Here is a 14985-nt window from a genome sequence, read left to right as displayed (position 1 = left end):
AACTGAGCACACATTACTTAATAAGGAAGAAAACTGTTAGACAAACCTATTATTTTCTTGCAGTGAATACTACACTACATTAAAATTTTAAATTAAGGACTGATACAGAATTTAGAGGCACTTTCTTTCCATTATCAGAATTGTGTGAATAACAATATTTTCAGTGTGATAAAAATCCACTTGATCTGAAAATTTTCCATTTGGTTGCCTAAAGAGAAAGATAAACATGTTTTTTTTCCCTTTGTTTCTGTTTTCAATAGAAGTACAGCAAGGGGTAAAACAAATGGCGAGATTAAACTACTTGTCATGGATTTGACCAGCAATAGTTGATCTTGTTTTAAGCCAGAAATCCAGGAGTTACAACCATTGGCTGGAAGTTGGAAGACCTAATCAGTTAGGAAGTGGCTTTGAAACTGGATCTTCTCAGAGATGTGCTGTTGCGTATTCTGAGGTGAGTTTCTTATTGTCGAATTTCATTGACAAACAGATAGAAAAATTTCAGTTGAAATAAGGTAAGGGAAAATGTTAGGCCAGCTGTTGTCCTGCCTTTACAGAGTTCAAGACCCCCTATTATGATTTGTTCTCTTAATGAAACAAAACATGAATCTGTGGGAGAAAATAAGATAAAAACCCCTTTCATTAGTGTTTAAATTCACTTGGAAGGCTAGGCTGAACTGCAGTGAAATGAGGGAGGAGAGTGAGTTGATAGTACAATAATCCCACTACTCACCAGCAGGTTTGCAGACAGAACAGGGAGAAATAGTGAAGAGAGGAGCGACCTCTGTTCAGACTCCTTAAAATCCATGGGCTTGCCTACATTTTATGAGCACCAGGAAGAGAGAAATACATTAAAAAAGCCAGCCACCCAAGAATGTATATGATTCCCAAGTTTCCTCTCACTCAAAAAAAATGCCATTTATATTTTATTGACTCTTTGGGATATGCAATGTACATATTTACCATCTTTTGTTTAAGCATTACAACAGCCTTTTAAAGGACATGAATGAATAACAGCTTAGTTACACCTTCCACTTTTCCTGCTTTGACTCTCCACCTCAAACCTGGCCAGTTTGAGCCCCATGGGTAGCTTTTTAGGGAGTCTTTGAGCATGTAAGTAATATGTCTTAGGGAAAAGTCAGCAGGAGGTGAATAAGGTTCAGAAGCAAGGAAGCAGAGTGGCAGTAATAACGGGATGGTGGATTCTCCTTTAATAATAGGTCTTATTTAAATCTTTAAATTTGGATGTTACGTGTTGAAGAAGTCATGTTTTATCCCTAGCTTTTTTGACAGAATACCTATCTAGGTATTTTTTTCAGAAGTGTAGTGAGTAACAAAAGGAAGCTTAAAAATATATAATTCCACTTCCAGGCTGTATAATCACAACAGGACTACTAAGTTATTTCTTTTCTCCCCATCTCGCCTCTCTCAATGTCTTTGAACACACAGTTCTTTAAAGTCTTAAAAAATTTTATATATAGATAAAAGGAAAAATTTCTGTATACCCATTAGTGCCCTGAGGAAGAAGATATGACTTCCTCTGCTCTATCCCTTACAACCTGGCTGACAATTAGCTGTGTCCATTTTGGTTTTGAGTGCACCACAGTACAGTGGATGGTTTTGCAGTGACCAGTGCAGTGCAGAGATAGCAGTAAGGACTCCATGTACTGAAATAAAGCGCTCTACTTGCAGGAAGTTCACAAGCGTTTATATCCAAGCAATGTCTCTAGATCTCTGCTTTTTTATTTTTATACTGAACAACTGACATCATAGATGCAAATGCTAATATTTTACAAAATGCAGTCCTAACTGATCTGAATTACAGCTAACAAACCAATCTAAAAAATCCCACAAGGTTCTAAAACAAGATCATTTGTATGTTCAAGCCTTGCGGGCTGACATCCTGACTAATTTATCATTCCCATCATTCCCTTGTCCATTGCACAATTTTCAATTTCCAGTATAAAACCTTGGAATATAACAGAAGACTGCATAGGATCTACATAAGTTATAGATACTGTAGGAAATGCATTGCTACATTTTAAATTATTAGTTCAAACTATTTTATTTGTACAAATATCAGCAAAGAGAACAAATGCCATAGAAGCAAGCTGCACAGCTGGATGATTAGTGGCCAGCAGTAAAAGTCTGTTAATCTTGAAATAATTAAATAGCAGGATAAACTATAAGCTCACTGAGTAAAATTGCCTTCCTTTTCCCTCCCTCTGTGCAGAGGGGCTGCATAAGAGCTGGAAATCAATGCCATTTAAACACTAATTTAACAGTTTAGGTAGCACCTCAGTGGTGCTTAGACTTTATGTTAGTTGCATGTTGGGATGTAAGATGACTTATTTAATACAGGTAAAGAAGATAAAAACATGCTATTCTTTTAATTACTAAGTGGAAAGAGGTAACATAAATCCAAAAAATTCCAAAAAAGACCCAGTAATTCTGGTGTACTTTCAATTAAGATCTTCTTTCACCATGCAAAATAAAGGAAAGCAACAGCTAAACTTCAATTAGCAGAAGTGATCTTCTGCTACAATATAGTAATACATTTCTTATTTCATCTCTGAGACATGGGAAGAATTATACACAATCCATTCGTAATGAACAACATGTTCAATAAGCTGGTTTTGCATCTTTGCTAACCATTCATGGACAGATTCATTTTTTTATTAATATCAACTAAAGATATGCAATTTTATATTGATATTAATGTATGTTCCTGATTGTTTCTGCATCTGAGAGTCCTTCTGACTTTTGATTAGAAGTCTGCATCCTTACTGGAGTTGAAATTTTGATTCTTTCCAGAAAATAGGAAATCAAGCAGAAATATATATACCTTTCTCTTTGGTGAGAGAAATAAATTAAAATGTGAACAGTTAGCATTGCCATTTGAATGCAACCCTCAGCAATGCAATCTGCTGAAGAAGTAAGAGAGACATTATGTATCATTGATTAATTCGGGATGTTACCAATATTTTAAGCGGACATAATGGATGTACTTCCCCATAAAAAGACCACAAAACACTTCCAAATCCTGTATTTATGTGTTTTGGTACATATTTCTAAGTGTCACAAGTTTAGCAAAAAGCATAAACAATCTCATGTGCTTTGTTTCTATCTTCCCTATTGAAAAGAAAGAGCTAGTCTTTCTATTATTAAACTGAAATAATTTTCTAAGCTTAGTTTCTCAATGATCTGAATACATGTCCTGGCTTGGTCCCCTTAAATTTAATTTTAATTGGTTCCCTTAAATTTTTCACACCTGAAACTTTTAGAGCAAAAATGCATTGAAATATATATTTGGTTTGTTCTATCTAGGTCAGCTGTGTTAGTGTCTAGGCTGATATCCCTCACTCCTGACTTGGAAACTAATGTAATGGGACAGAATTGATGGTTTCTTTTCTGATGGATTTTTAGTGTTGCCCACATGCTATATTTGGGGGGACACAGATAACGAAGGAGCTTTTAGTGGAGAACCAAAACTGAGAGGCTTCACCTGATTTCACCTGGCTTGCGTGAGTCTTCATCTCAGCTCACTGATACCCAGCAGTGAACTCTGTGTTGGATACCTGGTTTCAGAAGGTTCAGGATAAGCTGGGAGACAGTTTTGCCTTGTCCAGTGCCTTCCCTGACCTCTGGCAGTGAATGGCTCGTTATCTTCCTGGGATTATAGTTATTCTGGGGACCAGTTCATTGCTCACAGCTTTATGTAGAGAGCAAAATGTTTCATCCCAGACAACAATTGGTCTTGATTCTTGCTGAAAGTAAAGTGTATGCCATTTGATGCAACTCTTTTTTCTCTCGTGATTCAGAGACCCAAAGAAATGTCTTCATACAAACATTGTCCCCTCCCCATTACTCCTGACACGGAAACAACATGACCAAGAAAAGTCTTATTTCCTTCCAGTCTGTATTGCATCTCTGAGCACAGGTACTACCAGGGTCAGACTGTAGTAAGTACCTCTGAGTGTTGGCTGAGGAGCAGCGAGTGGTCTAGGAGCTGATCCTAGGAATCTACAGAGAAAATCAGCAGGCGTTGGAAGAGAAAATGGGAGGGAGCCAGCTCTTCCTACTGATATTCAAGGGATGGAGCTGGTGGGGTCAGGTGTTGAGGAGGCGTGTATCTTATCTGGCATGGCAGAATAAGGTGAACTGTTGTCAGCAATAGGAAAGAATGCTAGTCCAGAAGTTTCATCCTTCTTTTAGTCATATCCTTTTTGTTGTGAGGTGATAGTGAACAATAGAGGCTACTGAATAATTTACAAGTGGATGTCCCTGGGGTGCGTGGGCAAGGCAGTTCAGGATAGGTGAAGTACTCTTGTAACCTTAAGCTATGACCTAACAGCGCAGCATATACGAGACAATATTTAAGCAGAAACAGTGAAGAGAATGTGCAATATCTTGTATTGCACTCAGAGATACAGAGAAAACAAGTGTAGGCTGATTGTGTGCAACACATTAGCTTGAGAAATGCTGCTGCATAAACAGCTGGGCAAGCAGGCTAGATTTGGAGGCTCCAGTGCCACTTGGGAGACCTTGAATATCCAAAGTGCCCATATGGAACGGAAAGAAAAGACATAGCACCCATGGGAGACACATGTTCTTCTGAAATGAAAGTGTATGCCTATGTGTAAGGTAACTGAATCCTGCCTTACATTCTGAAGTAAAAACTATCCACAGGCCAAAACGGAAGTCAAATCCCTTCCTCAGATTAATTTGTAGTTAGGTTTACCTAACAACAGTTTGTTATGCTGACTTAAGTGTTGGTTTTTGTTGTTGTTTTTTTGGTGGTTTGTTTCTTTCCTTTTGTAAACTGCTTCCAGAAAACCCTCAAACCCAAACAGAAAGATGTTTCCAGTGCTGGACTATGAATGATTGTTCAGGTTGTGCCTGGGTTCACAGTCACCCAAGCCCCTTTCTGTGGCAGGTGAAAGGGCAACCTGCACATCGTCTGAGCTACTCTCATCCTCTCACAGAACAGGGATGCCTTATCTACTTTGCCCAGGGTGAGTAACCACTGGTATGTGCTGTTCTTCACCCTGCACTCACCCTGCATTGTGTGGGAGAGAGCTGCTGAGCACAGTCAGAGAGATAGCAAGAAGCTTTCTGACAAATAAGCAGTAGGGCTAATTGGGTTCCAGTGCCTGAGGCTGTGCCCCAGCCTCCTTCAGCGTGCAAGCACAGACACAATCTCAAAGTATAATACTGCAGTATTAGTTTGGTTTCCTCCACTCCCACCTCTGTGGGTTTTAGTCATGAAGCATTCTGTCCTAAAATCTGCTCTGGAGTTAAAGTAGGTTTGTGAGGTTATCCACATATATGCCCTTTTTTGTGCTTTCATAGAGGAGCTCAACTTTTTCTGATGTAGTTTTTTGTCCAAGTTCAGCAGCCTCTAGGTACGCAACCTAAAGTTTGGTCACTTTCTTCTATGTTGAAACATGAAGTTAGAGCCAAAATAAACAAACCAACCTTGCCTTCCCAAGTGGGTTTTGTTCCATGTTTGAACAAAACAAAACCCCAAAAGAGCAAACCATCTGATTCAGCAGTGACTCTCTACATTTTTGTTAATTTCTTCTCTGCAGTTGCTACCCTCATTATACCGGGTGTCACGGGACTGTCACAGCCTTGCCTTGATCGGGACGTTAGTGACGGAGTACGACAAGCTGTGGCCAGCAGCGATACAAGGGAGACCTGAGTGACATGGGCCTGTGGATGGGTAAGAGGTCAACAAGTGACGGGACAGCAACACCTGATGCCACCAGGAAGGCACAGTATGACCAGTCATGGCAGCATCTGCCAACGTTTGGCTAATAAACCCCCACTAAGGGAGATGGGGGGGGACATCGCTATGTGGCTGTTTGATGGCATGTAGAGGAAGAGGAACAGGGAGAAGGGCTACGCATTGGTGCCCAAGTGATGCTCAGAGGCTGACCCTGAGGTTGGCGAGAGCGAGAGTTGTTCCCCCCGGCTGGCTCCGCTGTGCCTGCTTGCTGTGCTGGGCGTAGGAGAAGGTCTCAGGGAACTATAGCTGTGTGTGTGCGTGTGTGTCCGAGCTCACAGAGCTTTTCCTGACACAGCCTGTTCCTTACTTGGTCCCATTAGTAAATTAAGCTCAGCAGTGTCCTGTTACCTCCTGTTCTGTTTCCCCTGTGACATTATAACTCACATATAATTTCTTGAACAGCTGTATTAAAGGAAGACCAGGGTTTTCATAAGCTTTTTTTTGCACGCTGACTCAAGAACACTGTTGGTCAAATGCATGATCTATAGCTTCTACAGTGATTACTGGAAATGCTCTTACTTATATATACATTAATGCTTGTTTTCAATGGTAATTGTTACACCATTAGCTGCGCAGGTAACCTGTGTCCATATTTCCCATCAGCAACTATATAATTTGCCATTTTCTCATTTTATAGAATGATAATGTTACTTATTTTCAAATAATGGTTAAGCTTCTTCCCTCAGCCAAAGAAGAGAAAAAACTTGGTAGTCTTAAAATCTTTTACTTATGAGCAACTTTTCATATCTGCATTTTTATAACCATACTATTTTCAAGGCATGTAATTTTATTCCACTAAATACAATGAACTTTTTCTCTAGATGGAATAGCTACAGCTGAAAATAAAGCATAATTTCAACATGAATATATATTTGAAAAATCCCAAGCAGTGTGAATTTATGTGGTTCAAAATTTAAGGGAAGTAAACTTTCTGGTTCACTATAAAGGCATAAAGAATATTTTCTCTTTCCTTTTTTAGATATTCTTACGCTGAAAACAATAATGCCTAAAATTACTTATGCGATTGTTCAATTCTGAAACAGTGCATTTTATCATTTTCAGTTTTAATTAAAATTCCCACTCAAAATTAATCATTTAACACATTAATATTTTTAAAAAAACTGCTGACCCACATGCTGAGTTTAATAGAAACTTTTGAATTCTTGTGAAACTTAAAAAAAATTATTTTTCAAAATTAAAATGCAGCAGATCATTAAAGCCTCCCAGCACATGGACACACACACACACACACACACACACTGAAAACCTTGGGCTCTTTATTCTCTTATTGTATCATTATTAATACCTGGTCATATTAAGTAAATAAATAAATGCAAAATGAAATGTTTAACACTTCATCCTTGTTTTTGTATTGAACATACACTGCCTATTTTTCCGGAACATCTGCTTACTAGTTATTTAAATAACATGCTGTGTATTTTGAGTCTTACCCATAAGAAATCCTAGAGGGTTTTTTTGTTTATAAAATTAACAGAAGCTATGAGCCATAATCCTTTGTTTGTTGTATTTAAACTTCCTTTTATTTCTAATTAAATCTTATCTGAGCATTTAATGATTTTTCACTTTTTAAAACTTTTTTTAAACAAAAAAAAAGGTCATAACTCAAAACATGGAGATAGGTCATAGAGCAACCTAAAGCCAAAATATGTCAGAAGGACTTCCACCCCAGGTAGGCTTCTCTCCCTCCTCAACACAACCTGAACTTCAGTTCTTTTCAAAAGGCCAGTAAATATCCAGTCCCTGTAAAATATTCAGTTCCTTTTATTGTGCATTGCTGATGGGAAAGTTGAATGTAGATTATTTAGTCAGCTAATGTGGCCCTGAGGTCTGGGCAGCTATTGTGGCCCTGAGGCCAAGGACTAGGATGCCTAACTGAAAGAGTTCCTATTTTCAAATAGGCACATGAGGTTGAGCACCCAAATTAAATTCCTACATTTAACATCTGACTATCCTGAGAAGTATTGTATCCTGGTATTCTGACGATCTCCATTTTAGTTTCCTCATTCTTATTAAGAGGCATGAAGAAATGTGTGAAGGTTAAAAAGTACGTCTGCCCACTTTTTTTTGTTTTGTTTAGGTTTGGTTTGGTTTGCTTTTTTTACAAACCCTATCACCCGATCTAATAAAAGATGCCAGTTCTCATCACAAGCCGGTGTTGTCAGATATCACAGCTGAAGTATATATATACTATTTCTGTGCATTTTCAAGTAAGACTGTGTGTCTTACCAGTTCAGGTTCTCTTGAAGCAATGAAATCCCGATTTCTATGGGAAGGCAGACACTTTTCTCCAACCATTCTCCAAGGGTGAATGTTGCTGTCCTTCCCCAGCTATTTGACTAGACCCTCCATGCTTACCAGCAGTAAGAACTCTATACCTGACTAGTGTCAAATTTACCTTAGAGATGTAGGGACACCACTGCTCATATACAGAAAATCGCTCTGGAAACCTGATTGTCACTGTCACTAACAGACTGATTGACCAGCCCAGTCTTGTCCTCCCAGGCACTCCTCAGAAACAGACAGGACACGGACACTACAAATTGCTGCTGGCTGTCATTTTGGGGGGAGGTTCTCAGTCCTTTTCTACATTTCAAGTGAGGCTATATGCAAGGGAATGGAAGTAGGGTACTTGATACTAGAACCATCTACCTCTCCCAAGGAAAGAAATTCCCTGGGAGAAAATTATTATTATTTCATCAGGCTGCAGACATCCTCTGGGTTACTGGTTCAATACCTCTGCACTGGATATTAAAGTGTAAAATCTGGATGTTGTAGTACCCAAGTATCCTTAAGAATTTAGTTCTAAGTAGTTTTTTAAGGCAATATAATAAATTTACAGGGCATGACTTCCAATCCCTCCCCATCTTTCCCATGTCCTAAACGCTGTGTCCCATCTCTATTGCTATCCTCCAACCAGAGATAGTGACATGTTCTAGAAAAAGGGTTACAGGGTTAGACTCACAATCAAAAATAATACCTTCAATTTGAGCTATGCCTATAAAGATTTATGTAGTATGGCCTTGGTATGTTTTCTGCTTTGTTTTATAATCCAACAATGCTTTCTGCATTTCCGGTGGTTTATTGCCCAAGTGGGAGTGTCTTGCAGTATCTAAATGCAGTGCTAAATGGTTACATCCCTTTCTGACTGTGATTTTCCAGCATGCCAATCTCCCCTTGGAAAGCATTTGGACCAAAAGAGAAAACTAAACCAGAAACCTGCCAAGTTATGGACATGTCCTGGCTTTCTTCTGAACAAAGAGATTGGGAATTTCATATTAAATTTTTTTGACCTTTCAAGACCCAACCAATTGCTACTTCTGATTAGTGATGCAGCAATTTCAAAACAACCCACATACAGACTGTGGCCCCAGTTATGTAGAATTTACAGGTACACAATTGTGCTATGGTCTCACATCAATAGAGTGTGTTTCCACTTACTGCTGAAAGAGCAGCTAAATGTCACAGTCTGGTTTTAAACAGATTTTCCTGACAGATTAGTCAATTATTTCCACTTTCAAGATAGAGTACATTCATACAAAGTTTAAGTAACAAATCCATCTAAATCACCCACTGTCCCAATATTTTGCCGTAAGGATTAAATGTAAACATACTAGTTACGTTTGTTTCAAAATTTCAGATAATATGTGCATAGCATGCTCTCAGTGTGCCATTTCCAGCAGAAATCATTAACACTTGTTTCTTCAAGCCTCCTGCTCTCACAATTATTGAGTCTCTTTACCTACATTCAGGTTGAAGCTTCTTAACAATCAATTACGATTTAATTTATCTTTCTTTTTTTTTTTTTTTTCTGCTGAAATCCCTATTAGTAGAAGTTTGAGGTTTTACTATCTTGACAGCTCAGCTTTTTTTAACATTTTCTGAATCAAATGAGCTTCAGTGTGCCTATAGATTTTTGCTTGTAGCTTAGACCGTCTTTCTTATAATGCTATATGAATTCATCAGTGAAGATGTAGGAATAGAATAATCAAAATCAGACTCTTACACAATGTAGATGTATGCTAAAAATAAGTTATTCTGTAAGTGTCTAAAAATCAAGGCTGAGTTTCCATGAAAACTACTGCCATTTTCTTAGTAAAGTATCTTAGGATACACATTCTGAGGTACCTGCAGCTATGCAATGTTAATATTCCAACACATGTATATAATATATCTCTTTACAGGAAGCTTTTGAGAAGGTAAGGTAATTAATTAATTAATAATGGGCTTGCATAGAAAAAGGAAAATAATTTTACTGAGAAACATTTTCACATTGTCTATTTCACTCTTTTACCCTTTACTACTTGGAGTAGGAGAAGCAACATGAAATTCTCTTTTGCATTTTCTTTTTTCCACTGATTCTTCTTACCTGAAGAAGCACACCGCTTCTTCATCTCTGAGCACAATGAGGGGCTACCTGATTAGTTAATGCTTAAATCATCAGCCATGCTTCTCAGATTTTTCAGAGCTGAGGTTTAAAGATGAACTCCCCAACACAGACACACACACAAAGACATCCCTTTTCTAGCATCAGTAATAATCATTTGGTAATAAATAATAAGAATATAAGCTGTCAAGAAAATATGGGTTTTTTACATGCACACAGGCTGTGTATTTCAAAGGAACTAAAAGGATGCACAGCAACCTTGGTGGCCTGGTTTCTAAGAGTTGTGATTTTTAATGTTTATCTGTTTTTTATTTTATTTTACTGAGACTTCCTACACAGTCATTGATTCAGAGAATCAGTCCATAAATACTGCATCTTCATGGACATAGGTCTGTGAGGCTGTAGTTAAATTTTTCTGAATTTTTTCATTCTATTTTCTCTGGATGTGGTTCTAATATCACAAAAAGAAGAATTTTACAGAAAGAATTGTCAATGGTAACAGACAAACATTTCTGTTTTGCTGTAAATTTTGTAGGCAAGAAAGACTGGAAAGCAAAAAAGAAAACAGCTGAAGTCTTTGATTTCCAACTATTGGAAATAGGGGGTTTTGTGGTTTTTTTCTTCTCCCCCCCCACCCCCAACCAGTTAATTTTACTTGGGAAGGAGATGTTCTATGGAGAATCATTTGCAAAGCTGACTAAAATCATTGCTGTGAGCAATGTGACAGTATGTCAAGGAATAAAAGCATTTGCCATCATGCTGGTGTTGGAGTGTGACTGATTTGGTTGCACTAGATTTTGCCTGATGAATGTTTAACTGTCTGAAGAAAAAATAAACACTCTCACAGACCAGTGAAGAAATGTTGCCTTTCCCATCACAAAAATATTTAGGGATAAATGTTTACTTTACAAAGCAAAACTATTTTTTTGTTGAATGATAGTAGATGTGTACCAGAACACTATTACTAGTGGTATTGAACTGTTGAAATCTGATAAAGAAAAGAAACGAGTTACAATCTGATCAGCCACATTACTCTAGTTTGGGTTTTTTTTTGTTTGTTCATTTGTTATGGGTTTGTGTGGCAGGTTTTTTTGGTATCAGGGGAGGGTCCGCAGGGCCGGCTCCTGTGAGAAGCTGCTGGAAGCTTCCCCGGCTCCGAGCCGGACCCGCCGCTGGCCCAGGCCGAGCCCGTCAGGGACAGTGGAAACACCTGTGGGAGAGCAGATTTAAGAGGGGAAACCTGTGGTGAGTGGGGATTGGGATGGGAGAGGAACCTCTCTGCGGGTACCGAGGTCAGGGAGGAAGGCGGGGAGGAGGAGCGGGGAGGAGGGGATGCCCCCGCAGCCCGCGGTGAGGCGGCAGGCTGTCCCCCCCAGCCATGGAGGGGAGCGGGGAGCAGAGACCCCCAAGATGGCCGCCACTCCGTGGGGAAGCCCGCGCTGGAGCAGGCTGGGACTGAAGGACTGCAGCCCGGGGAAAGGACCCACGCCAGGGGAGTTGGTGAGGAAACTGCAGCCCACGGTAAGGACTCACCTTGGAGACGTTCGTGAAGGACTGTCTCCTGTGGGAGACACCCCACGGCGGAGCAGGGCCCAAGTGCAGAGTCCTCCTCCCCTGAGGAGGAAGGAGCGGCAGAGACCAGGTGTGAGGAACCGACCCCAACCCCCATTCCCTGTCCCCCTGTGCCGCTTGGAGGCAGGAGATGGAGAGAACTGGGAGTGGGGCTGAGCCGGGCAGGAGGGAGAGGTGGGGGGAAGGTGTTCAAAGGCTTGGGTTTACTTCTCAGTATCCTTGGTTTGGTTTGATTGGTAGTAAGTTAAATTGATTTTGTTCCTTCCCCAAGTTGAGCCTGTCTTTTGCCCGTGCCCATAAGTAGCGAGTGATCCCTCCCTGTCCTTGTCTCAACCCATGAGTGTTTCTTTATATTTTCTCCTCATCCCACCGGGTCTGTGTGGGGAGGAGTGAGTGAGCGAGCGGCTGCGTGGTGCTTTGTTACTGGCTGGGTTTAAACCATGACGTGTTTGTTTTTAACTTAAACTGTGAAATGTTTTAATCAGAAAAGGCTTGTTTCAAGAAAGAATGGAATTTTCCTGCTTAATGTAAGTGAGTTTTGGATCAAGACAAAATACGGCAATATCAAATTTTGAACTGTGTGTATTTTTTTTTAATCCATTGTTTTCTTACAGAGATATCAACAGCAGTTTTATTACATTGCTGTCAGCAATAGAGAAGCTAGAGGACTTTTTGTCTTATGGACGTGTTCATGTTAAGTTTTGATTGTAAGCAGATATTGAATACAATATATATAAACCTAAGACTAGATTGTATGTTTCAGGGTTAAATCCTTACCCAAGCACAAGTTCCATTAGGTAGAACTAATGGAAAAGATTATTAAACACTTTTTTGATGTGCTGATCAGATAGTTTTCTTGGACTCACTCAGAATAGATAACTTTAGTGTTGTAGGGTAGCAGCAACACTATATATCCCTACCAAGCTTTACTGGATTTGAAGAACATGAGAAGAAAGCATTAGGTGAACCCTAACCTTTGTCTCACAACTACAATAGGAATCACTGAGCCTATTATCTGGAGAAGAAAAAAGACCCTACATCTGTGCTGGGCACCTGTAGCCCTGTTTTCAACTACCACACATTGTTGTTCCATGCCCCTGCCACTGTCAAGGCCATCTGTGACCACAGCACCAGATGGGATCCACATCGATTGCTGGGTTAGAAAAATGAAGTTCATAAATTATGAAGTTCTTGAAGATTAAAATCTTGAAATGGCAATCTTCTACTTATTAATGGCTGGGGAACAAGACATTTCTGCCTTATACATAGATGCATGAAGAGATTTTATGAGGAATATGGTGGTCTGTCATATGGGGATATAAGGCCACTTCTGCTCACTGCAGTTTGATTACAAGCAGTAAAAGGTGGCACATTGTGTCTAAACCTTTGCATGCATTTTTAAACATGTTTTGCAAAATACTGTACCATTTGAAACTGCTAGCTTAGTTTGGCATGGCTGGTGGCTATCTTGTCACATTACATTACTCCCAAATCAAAGGCAGAGAGTTCACAAAGATGTAGAAAACTGAAAGGGAGATACAGTTCAGATAAAATACAAAACAATTCTTGTTATCTCTCATTATGTAGAGAGTATTTTAATGATTTTCAGGCAAATACTTAAAGATAAACATAAAAATGTACTACTTGTTTCTTCCTTTTTGCTTTGAGAATGTAGTTCTGGTGAGGTATGGATAAAGTAAGGCATAACATCATTTAAAATATAATCATTTGTCCCAGCAAGAAAATCCATGTCAGCTCAGATAAATGCCTAAGCTTTTATGTGGTAAAGGGAAATAAGCCCAAATCCTAGGCAACAGAAAATGTAATATATGCATGTTTGTCTGAGTGCCTCTCTTCTCTCTGTACTTTGTGTCTGGCTTGGAGAGAAAATTAAATGTTTCCATCTATTGTGAATGGAAGCTTAGTATATTTTAATATAAAATACATAAAATATATTTAAATCAGGATCCCATCGTTCCATCCCCCAACACCTAGGTGAGATTTAGAATTTTGTAAGCCTGCACTCCCTTGCTTCTGTGACTTTTATATTCCTGACTGCATGTTGGCTGAACAACAGGAATGAGAGAGAGTGTAGCCCAGTTATCTGGGATAGGATTTAACCCCAGATGCAGCCAGCTGATAAAAGCCATTTTGAAGAAAGAGGTGGAAGACATGTCAGTGGCGGCTCCCCTTGAAGAACTCTGACAAGAAGCCCCAATGGATCTCCCTTATTTTGATTTGGAGTAGCTTTTAAGTTGAGTCTGTTGTGCTTAATCTCTATTTGAGCTATGTTATAGCTACATACCTCGCTCTGGTCATGGGTGCTGTTGATCTTGGTTCCAGTCCATGGACATGACTTCTTGCCTGAACCTTGGCACTGCCCTGTCACCACGGTCTTGCCAAGAAGTCACTGGACTCTGGACTGGCCCTGGTCAGCACCCCCAGCCCAGTCCAGCCCTGCTCCCTTGCTGGGAGCTGTGGGATAGGGCCCTGGACGGGAAGGACCTACCATGGCTGCCCTCGGTGTACTGCCCTGGAGGGCAGCAGGCCCTCACAGTGCCCTGACATAAGATGTCCCCAGGTGTGTCTACATGAGATGGTAGTCTACATTCCCAGCCCAAGGAGATGGCAGTCTATGTTCCCAGCCCAGGGAATTCAGAGAGCTTTTCAGTTCAGATGTTTTGGGAGTTTTTTTGGTCCTCTGACTAGCTCTGCTAACTTTTCCAACTGCTCCACATTGACTTTAACATCGGCTTAGACACCATCTTAGATACCTACACTTATGTGTCTTTATTACTGAGCTGAATCCCAGTCCTCTATTGCAGACAACTGAAATTAAGTGTCTGGATCTGGAACTGATTTAACCTCTGAAGGCAGTGGCAGGGGACAGGATTTAAAGCTCCTTCTTTCTGAGGAAGATACAGGGTCAAGGAGTTTCCTAATTTTTGGGGGCAAATTCTCCTTGTAAACCTTATAACCACGGTATTGCTCAAACACTAAGGAATACCAACCATGATCTTAGAGCGCTGACTTGCAGTTTTCAAATAAGCTCAATTCAGTTACTTCTAAGTAGACATCTAGGGTCACTTAAGATCTCCAGGGTAGTGTGCACATGTGTATGGTGACAGTTCAACAGGAATGTCTAAGGTAACCTCTAACATCCCAAATGGCAACAGGTGTTTATGTGTGGGAAACTGTTCCCCTGTAAACAGGTAACGTG

Source organism: Aquila chrysaetos, chromosome 23, assembly GCF_900496995.4.
Source record: "Aquila chrysaetos chrysaetos chromosome 23, bAquChr1.4, whole genome shotgun sequence".
Taxonomy (NCBI): domain Eukaryota; kingdom Metazoa; phylum Chordata; class Aves; order Accipitriformes; family Accipitridae; genus Aquila; species Aquila chrysaetos.
The sequence above is the reverse complement of the archived record's forward strand: the minus strand, read 5'-3'. Positions refer to the sequence as shown.